The sequence below is a fragment of the Gambusia affinis genome, linkage group LG07 (assembly GCF_019740435.1).
Source record: "Gambusia affinis linkage group LG07, SWU_Gaff_1.0, whole genome shotgun sequence".
Lineage (NCBI taxonomy): Eukaryota > Metazoa > Chordata > Actinopteri > Cyprinodontiformes > Poeciliidae > Gambusia > Gambusia affinis.
Window position 1 is genome coordinate 15,007,429 of NC_057874.1, and position 15,144 is coordinate 15,022,572.

The 15,144-nt window shown below is 36.1% G+C and overlaps 1 protein-coding gene across 3 annotated transcripts in view; it reads right to left on the minus strand.

Annotated features, from left to right (window-relative positions):
* Positions 1 to 15,144, minus strand: part of cpne5b (copine Vb) — a 118,707-nt gene that overhangs the window by 55,479 nt on the left and 48,084 nt on the right. Inside the window, exon 1 of one of the 3 annotated variants that reach the window (XM_044122133.1) lies at positions 2,130 to 2,149. The exons of the other annotated variants lie outside the window; for them this stretch is intronic. The gene's annotated coding sequence lies outside the window, so the exon portion shown is untranslated. Of the gene's footprint in view, positions 1 to 2,129; positions 2,150 to 15,144 lie in introns of those variants that run through there. 3 annotated transcript variants of the gene reach the window in all.

The following is a 15,144-nucleotide window of genomic DNA, read 5'->3' on the forward strand; positions in this document are numbered from 1 at the left end:
AAGATGTCATAGATTAAACAGCACTTAACACAGGGACTAACACCTGACTAATTTCTTTCTAGTAAACCAGTGTGGCTCCTTGGTCCACAATGTCTCTTCTCTGCCTACAGTTCAGTCTCCATGGCAACCAACAACTGTAGATCCCACCAATTTCATTACTGAATGGATTTTAAATCAGACATTTACCATAGCAACGGGATATAGGTTTCACAGCTGAGCGAGTGCTTTGGCGTTTGGATGGAAAGGTTGTAGTTGCCAGCACTTCCAGCATGTCCAACTAGAATTTAGCAATGTTGCCAGGGAGCCTGTTAATAATAAAAATAGAGTGGTTTTCTAGGTGCAATTATGTGTTTTTTTTAACAGGAAAAGGCAGTTGTAGCATACAGAACAGCATTAAGCTGCACTAGACTCATGGCTCAGCTGCACCCTGAAATCATTCCATAACTCCAACAAGGTCAGCTCAACTTCACCAGAGTTTTAGTTGAAATAAATTACACAGTTTCCATGTGAAGAATATTCTAGCACACCCTCCTGCTAACTGACCATCTGTTATCTACACCCCCTTTTTCTTGCAGAGCCGCAGTGGAGCTGGTAAGAGGTGTGGTACACCTTGGACAGGTTGCCTGTCCACCGCAGGGCAGCAGAGCGACTTGCAGGAGAAACAAACATTCATTAAAACAATTCTACCTGAGGGCAAAAATTTAGAGGAAGCAATTAAGCTCAGAGCCATTACTTTAGACTGTGGGAGGAAGCTGGAGAACCTGCACATAACCCAACCACGCTGACAGAAAACTTGAAAACTCCACGCAGAAAGACTCCAGGCCTGAATTCAAACCCAGGAAATTATTGCTGAAGAGGAACAATGCTACGAACTGTTCGACCGTGGAGCCCACCGATAACCACGTATTGTTTAAGTAGTTCCAATCACAGAAAGCTGGAACTTAGAAGAGACAGAGCAACTCAGAGATCAACAGGCCACCTCTTCAACTTATAAGAACTGAATAAACTATTTGCGTAGCAGTGCTGAGTGAAATTACAATATGTGAAGGATTAGTGTTAATCTTTTGCCAAAAAGGAAAGATCTTATGGCGGTTTTCACTGTCCACTGTCACAATTATCTGTTTTAATGGTTGTTATAAAAAATGTAACACTAAAGAGGATAGTCTTTAGTGAGTCTTGTGGCAATAAATCAAATCAAGAAAAGTACAAGGTCAAAAATACAAAAAACTGGGTTATTTTGGCTGGTTGGCCACAGTTGTATATTTGCTACAATCTTAAAAGATTGGTTTGTCTGTCTTAAAATTGGTCAACCAACACTTATGTCAAGTGTCTGTTTATAAGTAAAACATAAGGATTTTTGTCAGATATTTAAATAAGCATCTATCTTACATTGTGAATCCATAATGTGAGCTTAAGTTCAACTTCCTTCAAACCTTAGCAATAAGAGCTTTAAGCAAATATAATTCAGCTGACTTTTAAGCAGCATTTTTAAAGTCTCTCCTCTCCAATCTTAAAAATAACAGTCTGAATATTATTGTTCTAAATTACAATTATTTTTATTAAAAAGAAGAATAAGCCTGTTGCCTTACCAGTTATTTCCCTTGCTGCACCAATAAAGATCACATTTCTCCTGTCTCAAGTATTTGTTTTATAAGCATTAAAATCACTTTAAAATGGAAAAGCGTTCCTCGTTTACAGCTGATTACCATCACTAATACCAAGGGAGCAATTGTCCTAGGCAGAACACAGTCATTAATTTGATGTTTAATTAAGATAATGGCAGCTAAATTGTAAGCTAATACTCCTCTAAACACACTACTATTTGAGTGAAAGAATTTTCTGTTGTGCTTTGTGTAAAAGAAAATCTTTTTATGGTGATAAGTTGCATTTTTTTTTTAAACTTGTTTATTACTTGTATCATTAGTAATAGTTTCCCTCACGGTATAATCACAGTGATTATGAAAGAGTCTATTAAAAGTAACTTCATTAATCACAATTATTTTGAACTTTTTAAATATCAGTATTGTGTTCAACCTCCCTGCATTGTTTACTAGAGGATATTTCTCAACACCTCAAGCATGTTGATATTGTAACACAAACACAGGTTTAGCTGTCTTTTGTTCTCTTACCTTGTCAGAGTCTGTCTTTTCACCACAAATTTTCTCTGCCTTTACTGGGCCTCTCCAGTCGCAATCATCTGTGAAGATCACTCTGAAAAATTAGTCTTTTATTCCTGTTATCCAATGTTTCTGGATGACATAAACAGCAGACTGCAGCCCTAGACTGTTTTTGCCCACTCGCCACCACAGGCAAAACACATAAAGGAGTGCTATTTAGCTCACATATCACTATTAAATATTGTATTAACTTGCACTCAGACACTAGTTCAGATGGCATATAGAGTACATTCCACTGTGTAATGTGTTAATTTTGTAAGCATAATTATTACTGAGAATAATGAATCAAAAAAAGATGTGTTAAAGTTTGTAGAAATAAACAGTTTTGATTTTTGCATTTGTTAAAAACAACTAGAAGTTGTTGTGACCAGTTTTTTACCTTCCCCCACTCTGAGGATAAATTCACATTCCTTCAAACTTTGTCTGATGTAACATATGTATTAGAGAAAAAGGAACAACCACTAATGAGTTCACAGAATATCACTCCAGAAAATCTGAACTATCCCTCCTAACACCAATATTATTATTCTAAATTACAATTATTTTTTATCAAAAAGAAGAATAAGCCTATTGCCTAACCAGTTATTTCCTTTGTTGCACCAATAAAGATCACATTTCTGTCTCAGACGCATAATGTCTCAGCACATCGCGGAAACATTTTGCATGTACTATATACATGTGAACATTTTAATGTAATCAGTAAAGTAGCTAATGTACTGGAGCAACTCCAGCAATAGCCATGGTTGATAAAGACATTTCAGTGCATTTATCTTTCACAAGCTCGAGACATGTCATCACACCACAAGCTTGACAGAGGTGTTGCTGTTGCTGAGCTATTCTTAGATAACTGCTGTGAGTGGCAAGTTGACATTAGTCTCTATAACATGTTTTAAGTCTTCAAGTCTTAAGACATTTAACCTCCTCTTTTATAATCTGGTTTATCACAAAACCTTCCTTCCAATACCGCTTTGTCATCTGACTGCGTTGCACTTACTGCTGATCTAACTACATGCTTAGAAGACAAAGAAGCTGCTATGACCCTATAAAAAAAACCTAACACCCCATCAACCCAGAGCTTTAAACCAAACAGACAGCATGGGAAGAGGAAGAGGTACCCATGTGGAAAAGAAGCCCTCCAGTAGTAATTACACTCCCAGCCATCATTCTTTCCTGACCACTAAAACAAGCCCCTTAAGGAAATAAGACCTATACCCTATATTTACTGTATGATACTTTGTCTCCAGAGAAACCTACACCTGCGGGGTGTTCATCTCAGCAGACACATTTATTTTGCAACAGCCACCCAGGCCACCAATCAAGAGATCCCCCGAGAGCAATCAAAGCATTGCCACCGGCTCAGGAGGAATGCGGTCTAATCTGAAGAGAAAGTGTACGAGCACGTGTGTGGGAGAGATAAAGAAATGGTTTCTGAGAAGGGGAAAGTATAAGACATTATGACAGAATAACACAGTCAGAATCAGGTAAGTGTGGTGCCTTTGATAGTCATGAATAGCCACTGAGGCTTTTCAGGACTGTGGCTGAGCTGAGGATCTAATGTATTTTGTTTGTGATCTCTGTGGGCATGTTTTGAGCAAACATGTGAGCACATCTGTTGGCAAACAGAAGTCCCTTTGGTGGGAGTTTTGCTGCAAATGTAAAAATTAATGTTCCCAAGGCAAACAGTATAATCTTGAGCAGAGATCTTCCCCCCCCACATGCATAAGCGTCAACACATAGAAAATATCACACAGAGAAGGTATCACCAAAAACTGCTAGAAACAGTGGCTTTTTTTCTCATTGCCTTTTTCTGTTGATTTGCATATTTCAGATAGTCCTAATGCAGCCCAGCAGGTAAAGCTTACTAAAAGTATAGAACAGAAATTGCTGGAAGCCCTGCTAAGACAATGTGTTCTGAAATGTTATGTTAAGCAAGTGAGGAACAAAGAGCTGAGAAGAAAATATGAGCAGCAGCTCAGATATTCAGCCTACAGAGATGTTTGAATTGTTCCATTTTCTATGTCTCAATGAAAGAAAAAAAAAGATAATTTTATGAAAAATAATACTTTGTCCAAAGTTTTTACTAAAAGTGCAACAGTTTTTTCACCTTCTGGGTCATTATTCACTGTAATGTAGAGCTCTGTTCAAACACAAGAGTTAATCCAATCCAAAAAAAACACAACTGCTTTTTAACACAGAACATGCTGGATGATGTTAAGTGTAGCACAATAATCTGTATGCTTGGCAGAGGTAACAGAAATTCCCCAGTAGCAATCACTGAGTCAAAAGTGCCACTATACCGTTCTGGTTGGCGGTGTGATTGAGATTGACGACTCATAAGTGTCAGGATGCATTACTGTTTCCATAAAGATAATCCAGCATGAAGAGTGCTGTGCTGACATAGACGTCTGAAAGAAAGTTCTTGCATCCACATATTGTGTGCTGATCTAGATCTTGTAGTGGTTGGTCTGTGACCCCAGGCAACATAAGCAATTCTAGACTGGAAGAAATTGAACCAATATGTAAATAATAAGGAATTGAACCCCCAGCTTTTCAGATGTAAGATAACTATTCTTCTCTTTGAACCAGAGTCACTCAGAATATGGATCATTTCGGTTATGGCTGTGCAAATAGTAGGCTAGACTGGGCTTCTTGGATTGTTATGTGAAGTCTTAGGTTGGTAGTTTAAAGTATTTTTTTTCCTAAAATGTCAGGCATTTCTCTCTTTTCCAAAACATTAGGTTAAAATTTTGTATTTCCAAAATGTTAACTGCAAACTAGTCAAGGTGCTTCAAGAAAGGATACAAAGAGAAATAAAAAAAAGAGATTTTACCCTGAATCAAATCTAAACATTGGGATTTGAAGAAATAAGAAACACTGAGACTTTGGTCAAGAGCTCCTCAACTATCCTGCCGACAGCAGTGAATTGAAAATTATTTTGACAGAAAAATTCATGTGGAAATTCAGTTTGTTGTCAGGACCAATGGAAAATTTCAGAGCGGCAAACAGTCAATCTGGTTTTTTATTGCTCATTCATAAGATACTGTCATGCATACCAACAATTAAGGGACTTCACTGTGTTTTAAAATAATGACTCCCTATAACGTGATAATTTTACTGGTAATCATTAGAAGCAGTTTTCTACCAACAAGAGAGGACACTACTGTAACCAAATGTCTTTCTAGGATATCACAGGAGAACAGAAAGATACTATGATACAAAGTGATCACTCATCTCAGAGTGCAACTGTCCAGTCTTGTAAACAAACAATTTTTCTTGACAAAAAAGGCCTTCAAATGGGAACATGCTGACTCAATGCATCACTTATTGGAGATACAGAAAAGTATAGGCTCTTTTTTTCTCCGTGCAAGAAAAGTGGATGAGATTTGTGAAAGTGATGAGGGCCGACTTCTTGTCTCCCACCAAAAACCGTCTATTCAAGACAGATTTAGAGACAGATTTTAAAACACTTGGGAGCCTGGCTTCAAGCAAAGCAACAGTTCAATGCTGATAGACAAGAACACAATATTCCATGGTGATGTTAGACAGCTCCAGGGGACTCAGCGGTCAGACTACTGAGGCAAACACAAAGTTATTTGAGAGCAAAGTTTTCCAGGTAAAATATGTGGTGTTTGGGATGTTTAGCTATGTTTTTTATTGCTATCAGTAGAACAACAGTACAATAGCATGTGCATGTCCATAGGTCATGTATTTAAATAAAGCAAAAAACGTAGTCTCCAAAAGTCCCTATTGCATGTTTAGACGCAGTAAGTAAGCATGTTAGTGACTAGTTTTTCTTTTGTCAGCATCTTAGTTTAAAGTCACTTTTCAGGAACATGTTGTAGTAAAACAGTAGATGGACCTAGAGAACTTGATATTTTCTCAGAATAATATATCGCCAGTTGCATTAGAGTAGTTTAAAGACTGGAGAGTAAAACAAACCTTAATGAGTGAAAGAAATATGTACGGTACTTTCAGCTCTTTCCATTAATTCCACAGGTTGCTCACTGGAAGTATTGGTGGTTTCAGAATAATGTAAAAATGGAGCTGAAAATATTTCTACCTTAATAAGGCCAGAATTTTAGATTTGTGAACAACATTTTTTTTTTTTTTTTTTTTTGTCACAAACAGCCTTGCACTGCTGTGGCAAATTACAGACTGAGCTCTCAACAAGAGCTTTTAAACTCATAGTAGAGTGCTGGTCTGCTAGGTCTGCAAGCTACAGTTCTGTCTTCAGAGGATACACATCGATATAAATCTAACTTATGAACTCAGCCTTGTTATTTTGCTTTTTTATGTATATTGCCAAGAAATTTCAAAAGAAAAAAAAAATTAAAACAGAGTCACAAATTTAATAATTTACTGAATAAAAATCAAATGTGGGCACCAAATCCAAAGACATTTGACTTGTCACACTTTAAACATTACATCTCAACTCTTAAGAACAAAATATCTAAGATCTAAGAATCTTTGGTTCCAAATGAAAAAAGAAAACGAAGATGGTCCAAACCTTTTAACATCAAACAAGTCTAAACTATGGCTTTTGTTTTCTTTCCATACACCTAGGTATCCTACCTTTGCATGGATGCCTCTATTGACATTTAAAACTATTTTCCCTCCATTTCCCTGCTCTGTTCTAGTAATCTCCCCTGACAGTCACTGAATATGGAAACTAGTAAAAGGTCACACATGGTAAACCACTCCCCTCACCATTTTAAAAAAAATACTTTTGGCCTTTTTGCATTTTAATTTAAAATCAATCATTTTTTTTAAAGCTGAGTATTTAAAAATCAATCAACATAATTGACAATTCTCTATATACTGGCTGCATGTTCTGAATAGTTAGGTATTTTGTTGGATTTCTGAAACACAGACAGTCAATGTGATAATGTATGAAGCAGTGAGAGTAAAGTGATCTTGTCAATCAGTGTTGAATCCCAGATGGAGCCATTTGTGTCCTCTGGCATTGATCAAGCTGCTCAGGGGGGGAACATGCTGTTTGGGTTTTATGCTTCCCTCCAACTTTGAGGCTACACAGTAAGAATTATTTTTCTGTAAATAGAATTTTAAAAATATAATATTAATTCTGTTTTCATTTGTACCTTGTGCTGTTCTTCATCACGACATTTTCTATGTTACATTGTAATCTTCATTGCACAGTTTCAGATTTGCTTTTGGGAAGTATTCTTTTTGGCAATAAGACTGATTCAGACTGGATTTTACAAGTGAGAAAAGTGTATTACCTAGCACTCATTTTTTCCCATGGCTAACCCTTAAAAAAGTAGTTATTCTCTTGGTGCCTCAGAATTAGCAAATTTACAATGATGCCCAAATGTTCTATGGTCACTGTTAAAATCTTTATAATCATTCATTTACAGGTATAAACACTTTTATCTGCAGAACTGCAGAGGCTCCATATAAACAGGAACATAAAACCATCATTTACATTCAGCTATTTCTTCAACATATCTAGCAATCCAGCAAATGACTAGCAATTCTGCTGGGCATAATGATAGGCTTGTAGCAAACGCATCAGAACACAATCCAAAAAGTTAATTTCCCTTTTTATATAAATTTTTTTTTGTTGTTTTTTTGCAGTCACATTTGAACAGAACCATCAACAGAATGCTAAGTTATCTCATGGGATGTGTGGATAATTGAAGGCTTATTTCTTATGGTAGTATAATGGCCCATATTTTCATTTCTCATTATGGAGGTGTTTACTCTAACTGCTGGAAAGCGGTTTTGTTTCCCTTCATCACTGAGCCACACAGACACCATGCTCTCTGACCAGCCTCTTAACAACAACTGCTCTGAGTAATTATGAGTCACAAGGCAAAGAAAAAAAAATCATTCTCCATTCTTCAAAACCAAATTACAGGCACACCATCACCCCGTCAGTTTGACCATAAATGCCATGTCAGCAAGTGGGATTCCACTCATAGACAAAGCATAAACTCATGCTGAATCAAGCACTAGCTGTCAAATGATTTAGTCTTTAGATATATCATGAGAAGTCACAGGCCAGGATCTCAAGATAAGCCAGAGCAACTGTTATTCTACACAAGTGTAAAAATGTCATCAAGAAAAACATCCTGCAGAAAAAACAACAACATTTTGTCAACCACAAACTTTAATATTCAGCATTTTTGTTATAGAGCAACAGAAACAAATTCTCTACCACTTTGTGAAGTCTCAAATCCAGTTTCAAATCCATGCAGCATTAAGTAAAATCAACTTTTTTCATCTTTATGCAATAAAGATTCCCTCATCCAAAACATACCTGGAGCATTGTTTTGATTCATATATTCTTGAGGAATCCTTGAATCTCCCATGGCACTCATTCAGGAGTGCATAATTTCTTGCTCTCACAAAGCACCACCTTATTCCACAAAGCTCCTCTAAGCTGAGTTTCTGTCTCACCGACCAGCTCTCCTCCATGCCTCCTACACTCAGCTCCACCAGACTAGTGGCAGTCTATTAGCAAACACCTGGTGAAATGGCAAGTCTGCTGAGTTTGTCATGTGAACTACTTCTCAATCCAAGCTCCTGGTCCAAGGGTGTCCAAGTGAGCATATGGACACCCTTATGCCTGAACATGGTGTTTGTTATGGACAATCTTTGACGAGCACAGAAGTCCAACAACATAACACCACTCGAGTTCATATCGGGGGCCCAATCTGAACTTGCTATTATTGCAACTCCATGAAATAATACAGACACCCTTTTTCTTTTGACTCTGTTTGAGAGAACTCATTTTATTAGTTTAACTCGCTTTGTAATATATTTCATGCGTTTTCTTGTTTTTGTGTTTTAAGGCTTACATACAATATCTGTTTAACTCTTTGATCAGTCATCCTCTTTTTAAAGTGTTTATAAATAAAGTCGAACTCAGCTTAACTAAATTAATTGAGTTTCTAACCTAAATAAGTGAGAGTTACGAGCGAGTGGGAAAAGAAAATGCCTTTTGTTGGAATAGAAAGTTTATGTCAGTTTGCCTATTAAACATAAAAGCGCTTACTCGTATAATCAAAATTATAATAAAGAAAAAAAAAACAAGAAAGCACTGTCAAATCTGAAGCAGTCATGAAAGAGCAAAGTGCCTTTCATCTTCACATGAAACAAATGTCTTGTTTGGCGGCTCGCCTCTGTCTTTCTCTTCCTGTCAACCCCTCTTTCCATGGCACACACATGTACACACTCATATTTCTGCAGTAATTTGTTACACTAAACCTTTCATGATGAGGCAAGGAATATAGATTAACATCAAAAATGTCAAGAAAATGTAAAAATAGACAATTGCTGAGCAGAGAATGCAGCCAGTAATTAAAACTGTCATCATATTTATTTATGTTCCACTTGTTGGTTAAATGGACAGAGAAAGTTATTACAGTTCCTTACACAAGTATTCATTTCCCTCGCATTGTTTTCACATTTCATCATCACAGCCATAAACTTCTGTTTATTATAAGGAAGATTTACTTGAGTAGATTACTTTTGTGTTTCTTTGGTCATTTTGTGGAGAAAAACTAATATATGAACATGGTGTTGGCAGAATAATGCTGTGGAGATTTTCTTCAGCAGGGACAGAGGATCCAGTCAGAATGACATTATTGCTATAAGTTTTATTATATTGCTATAATATTCTTGCATATATTATAAATGCAATATTATATTGCATATAAATGCAATACATATTCAACACTATGAATACTTCATTCAGTTTGTTAGCTCAGCAAAGTTAGAGACAGTAAGAGAAACCCAAAGATATAAATTATAGTCTCTTCATCCAATATGTCTTTACTCTTTTTGCTGAGTGAGTCAATGTTTCCATGGGAACAGACTCCAGTAAGGAGTTGTTGACAAAACTTTCAGCTGAGCCAGATAATGGTGGAAGTCTGAACAAATTATTCAGCATCTTAATGAAACCTTGACTTTATAGGACTGGCGTTTCTTCTTTTGTTCAATTTAGCATGTTTTTTACTGTGATTATTCACATATAATTATGAGAACTGAAAAGGCCCAGGCAGCATGTGAAACAGAAAACTCTGGACATATTTTGAGTAGCCTTCATCACATGTGCCTACAGTTAAGCCCAAAAGTTTTTATGCCTATGGAGGGTTTTGATTTAAAATTATTTTTCTGTTAACTGGAACATTTTTTTTTTTCTGGTAGGCAAAGTGAAGATGAATATAATTAAAAAATATATATATAAGATGAGCATCTGTTTAAAAAAAAAACCCAAAAAAGCATAATTTCTCTTATTATTTACACTTTGACAACATTTATATGCTAAAAACTAAAAAGAAATTCTTGTATTATAGTTAGTCAAACCGTTCTCATAATTATTAACCTTTTACTTTTTTGCATGTGTTCACAGGTGTTTCAAAGTTTGAGTTTTGATGATGTGTTGAAAGTCTTTGAGGTTGAAAGCTCACCTTCCTATCAGCCTTATTTTTTAGCTCTCTGCATAAACTGCCAAACAGATTCAAGTGAGGAAAAGCAGGGTCAATCCAAAGCATTAAGATTACTTTCACTCAAAAATGAATGAATAAATAAGAGCATACTAGCCAAATTAAAAAGATATTTAACACCTACTATGCTGGGCTATGAATAATTTGGAGTTTAACTGCAAATTAAACTATGTTAACTATTTAATTTGCAAAAGAAACCTAACTATGTAGGTTTATTTATGGAGAAACCTACATAAAGCAAAATAAATAAATAAACCCTGAACGTTGTAAAGAATCCCAAATGTGATCTCTATGGTCACCTTCAACAACAAGAGCACACAGACGTCAATAAAAATTGTTTATCTTTATTTTCTTTAAATTATAAAAGCATTCCAGGAAGCAAAATCCTGGAACAGAGTATGCTATATTTAATTTTGTCTGATAGCTAAGTTCCTAGTTGGTATCTGTGCAGATTTTGCAGTGATTTGATATTTAGAATAATAGTTTCTCAGATAAAACGTACACTAAAAGGACAAAATTTGAAAATGCAAGAAGAAATCGCTATTCTGAATGTTGTCTTATTTATGGATTAAATAGAATTAATACTGACGTGGTTTCCAGCTTAATACAGAAAACCTGAACCTAATTTATAATATTCATTGTGTTCTGTGCAAATAGTGACTCAAAGGTGGCAGAATGAGAGTCATGAATATAATGAGGGAACACCCCTGTTGAGAGAGATGGCTGATGAATGTGAGCAAAGCACAAATTATTCTGATCTGTTAAAGACCTAATTGGATCAGTTTTCTGTAAATATTTGAATGCATTAACTAAGATTGAACAACTTTATTCAGAGAGGTTTATTTGCAACTTGCTTGCATGTCACTACTGCCCTGCAATGGACTGGCTACCTGTTAAGGACGAAATTCACCTCTCACCACTGGACAAAGGCACCAGTTGCCTGTGTGACCCTGCTAGGATAAGCGGGAGGGAGGTTAAAATCAGATAGATGTTGGACAGACAAGAAAAGGGAAGGACAAATTGCAGATGGACAAACTGATGGATGGATGACATAAATGGATGGATAAATGTTGGACAAAGATGGGTGGACGGACAGACAAACTGGGTGAATCTTAGGCAAACAGACAAATGGATGACAATGATATTATGAATGTTGTATCAAAGAGTGATTGATAAATGGATTTACATGATTCTACATACCAATATTTAGTCCTTCATAGAGAACATTTTCCCAAGACGTTCTTTTTTTCTGTTCGTTTGTTATTGATTGGTTTACCATTTTCAAAAAAATATTGTTAATTCATATCAATTGCATTAGATTTATGATTGATTGATTGATTTGATCCAACTACAACTATTATCAGGCAGTCTCTGGTTTCCAGTTTATTTCAGATCCTTTGTGCCGAGTCGTCACATTTGTTAGACATTCACTCCTCAAATTCTGCTGCTATCTTCCTTTCTACTCTGACATTTATGTGCATCCCTGACTGCTCATTAATGCCACTCTTTGAACAATTACAGAAGCCTATTTCTCTAATGACAACCACAATGCATGCTGCCTAATTAAATAAGCCATAATTTGTGAAAGACCGAAGCCATTATGATTAAAATTAAAGACGATAACAAAGGGCAAAATTAAAATTCATTTATGTGCCAATAAAGCAAAGTGCAGAATAGAACATAAAAAGAAAACAAGAAGCTTAATGTGTGTTGGATTCACTCCTCCCACTTGGCTAGAGGGCTCTATAGTTGCTTTGGTACGTGAGTTGGTACGTGAATTGACGTGAAGAGGAAGAAAACTGATGGCGGACCAGTAGTCCGCTTGGTTGCTGTTAGCAACCTAAGCGCTAACGGTTGCTAACAAGCTGAATCTGCCATAAAATCATATGTTGCTGGTGTTCATCAGTGTTGCCCAATGTGGTGAGCTATATTAATACTGTGGGGAGATATGTTTTTATCTGTTCTAAGCGTGCGCTTGGTAAATTTGCTAGAGCTGATTAGCCAAATGTTAGCTATTTGCTGCACTATGACATTTGAATGCCGATGTTATTATATTACGAAGTGTTCTAAGAGTAAACTTTGCCATATAACCGGTTGGCCAAGTCAAGCCTAGCTCCTAAATCTATGCCTTGAGTTTGTGTTTATTGAATATTGCAATTGTAAGTATTGATGTTTTGTTTTTAGTTTATTTACAGTTTAACTGGCATGTCCGTGTAATGGCACTCAGCAATAAATTGACAACAACAATGGCTATCTTATGTTCTTTGTAACACTGTGCATATAGTCTTCTAAACAGAATATTTCTGAGGGCAATGAAACAAACAAATGTATCTTTGGATCTACGTTTTTGATGTGTTTGGGATTTGATGTATTTCATGAGCAGGTGGAAAGAGAAAGCAGAGAAACGGTTGAAAAACAAACAAATGGTCAAAAACGTTCTCCCACTGGCTCTGCACAGTTCAGGCAAAATGCTTTTCAATTTTCACACACTGAATTATGAATCATCCTTCAATACCACATGAAACAAACACAAGCAGGGAGCATATCTACCACTGTGTATGTGTGTTTACACCTCCTCCATCCCAGTTAAATACCCCTTCTCTCATGTCAAACACAGCATCTTGAGAATAACTTAAAAAATTGCATATCTACAGTTTCTTTTTTTTATCTTCACACGCTGTCCAGAGTTCTTATCTGTAATGTAGAAGACAGGAAATGTTTAACACATTCACCAAAATCACACACTCATTCATCAGGTAGCTGAATGAGGTTGAGATGAACATTGGATTCATAAAACTATACATATTTACAGTCATTACCAGCCATGAAAAGTACACAGAACAAAGTGCATGCTGGTATTTCAAAGGCAGGCTTGCCCTACATATGTGACAGAAAGGTTGAGAAGGGAATCTTGTTTTAGTATTTTTGGCTGTGAAGCTTCCCACCATGGGGGGTTATTCTTTGTAAGTCGTTTTTCAGATCGTTTTGCTTGTGTGATTAAAAGCTGTCAAAAAATACAGTTTGGCAGAGAGTTGTGTTATCTCTCAGCTGCAGAGTCAAATTGAAAGAAAATGACTTGTCAAGTATTGCATTTTGTTTTTATTGAATCATTTCATACAAATTCTAAGTTTAAAACAAATTTTAGCTTGTCACTTGAAATAGCATTATTAAGGCTTATCCTCTCACTCATATTGATATTGCTAAAATCCCTTAAGGCAAAGAACAAAAATAAATCCATAAAAGGAAGAGAAATTGAATGTTACAACAATGTTCTTATCAATTTGCATAATTGTCAGTGTCAAAGGTTTGCTGACAAAATATTTCCATTCTTTCAAAAATGTGCATACTTTAAATCTGATACATTTCTGACAGAGTACATAAAAACAATTATTTGAAAATATAACATTGCTGAGTAATAACTTAGGACTTTCTGCAAACTTGCACTACCAGATGCAACGTGGCACCAATCGCATTTTCTGAGTCACTGAAGGAAGTTTGGTTGAGAAAAAGAGATTGGATAATTATTACTCCTAAATATTCACAATAGGTTATATCGGTAGAAATAATAACATAGGATGATCCATTAAAGTGTGATATTTTTTTATTATTATTGATGTTTAAAACTGTCTAAGAGGAGGAGGCTTCAGGGCCATGAGTGATGATTACACTGTTCAAACTTCATTTTGATCACTAATAGATAACGCAATCTGTTCATGGGTACAAAGAAGCCTATGGCATAAATTATGAATACTTGTAGCATTATAGGTGCAAGTCACTGAAATCAGGTTCCTTAATAGGACAGCTGGATCTTAGAGTTGGGGTGAAAAGCAAATTCATCTGGAGGAACCCTTGTAGCAGAGCCACTGCTAATTGGAAGGAGCTAGTTGAGGTTGTTCCAGCATCTGACCAAGAAGTCTCCTGAGCACCTCAATTGGAGGTTTTCTGGGCATTTCCTCCTAGGAGACCCCAGGGCACACCTAAAACATGCTTGAGGGAGTATACAGTATATTCCTAATGGCCTGTCACTGCCTGGTGATATGCAGTGCTTAGGAAGCAGGTGGGGCTCACAGCAGCTCTACTCCACTCAGGACAGAGCAGAGCTGCAACAGGACTGCTTTCACATGTGAGCATAAAAGTCTCCAATGACAGACAAAAAGTCACTAGTTTTGTCATTAGTCACTGTTTTGTTAAAAAAGTATCTAGATATTGCAACAAAGTGGATAAGTTGGCAACAATGAACTTTCTCACAACCCTGCTTACTCTTCCACTCATGCCCACATTTGGCCATGCCTCTCAAGTCTTTAACCCAAATATTTTATGAATATTTAGTTAATTTTTTTATTTTTTTGTACAGCTGCCATTTTAGTGGAATAAACCCACATCAATGTATGTGGGAAACTGGTTTCTTATTTGAGAACATAAAAAGAAAAATCTAAATTAAAATTTTTAAATTATCTCTTTAATCACAGCATTCTTAGAGTCCAAATCAAGTTACG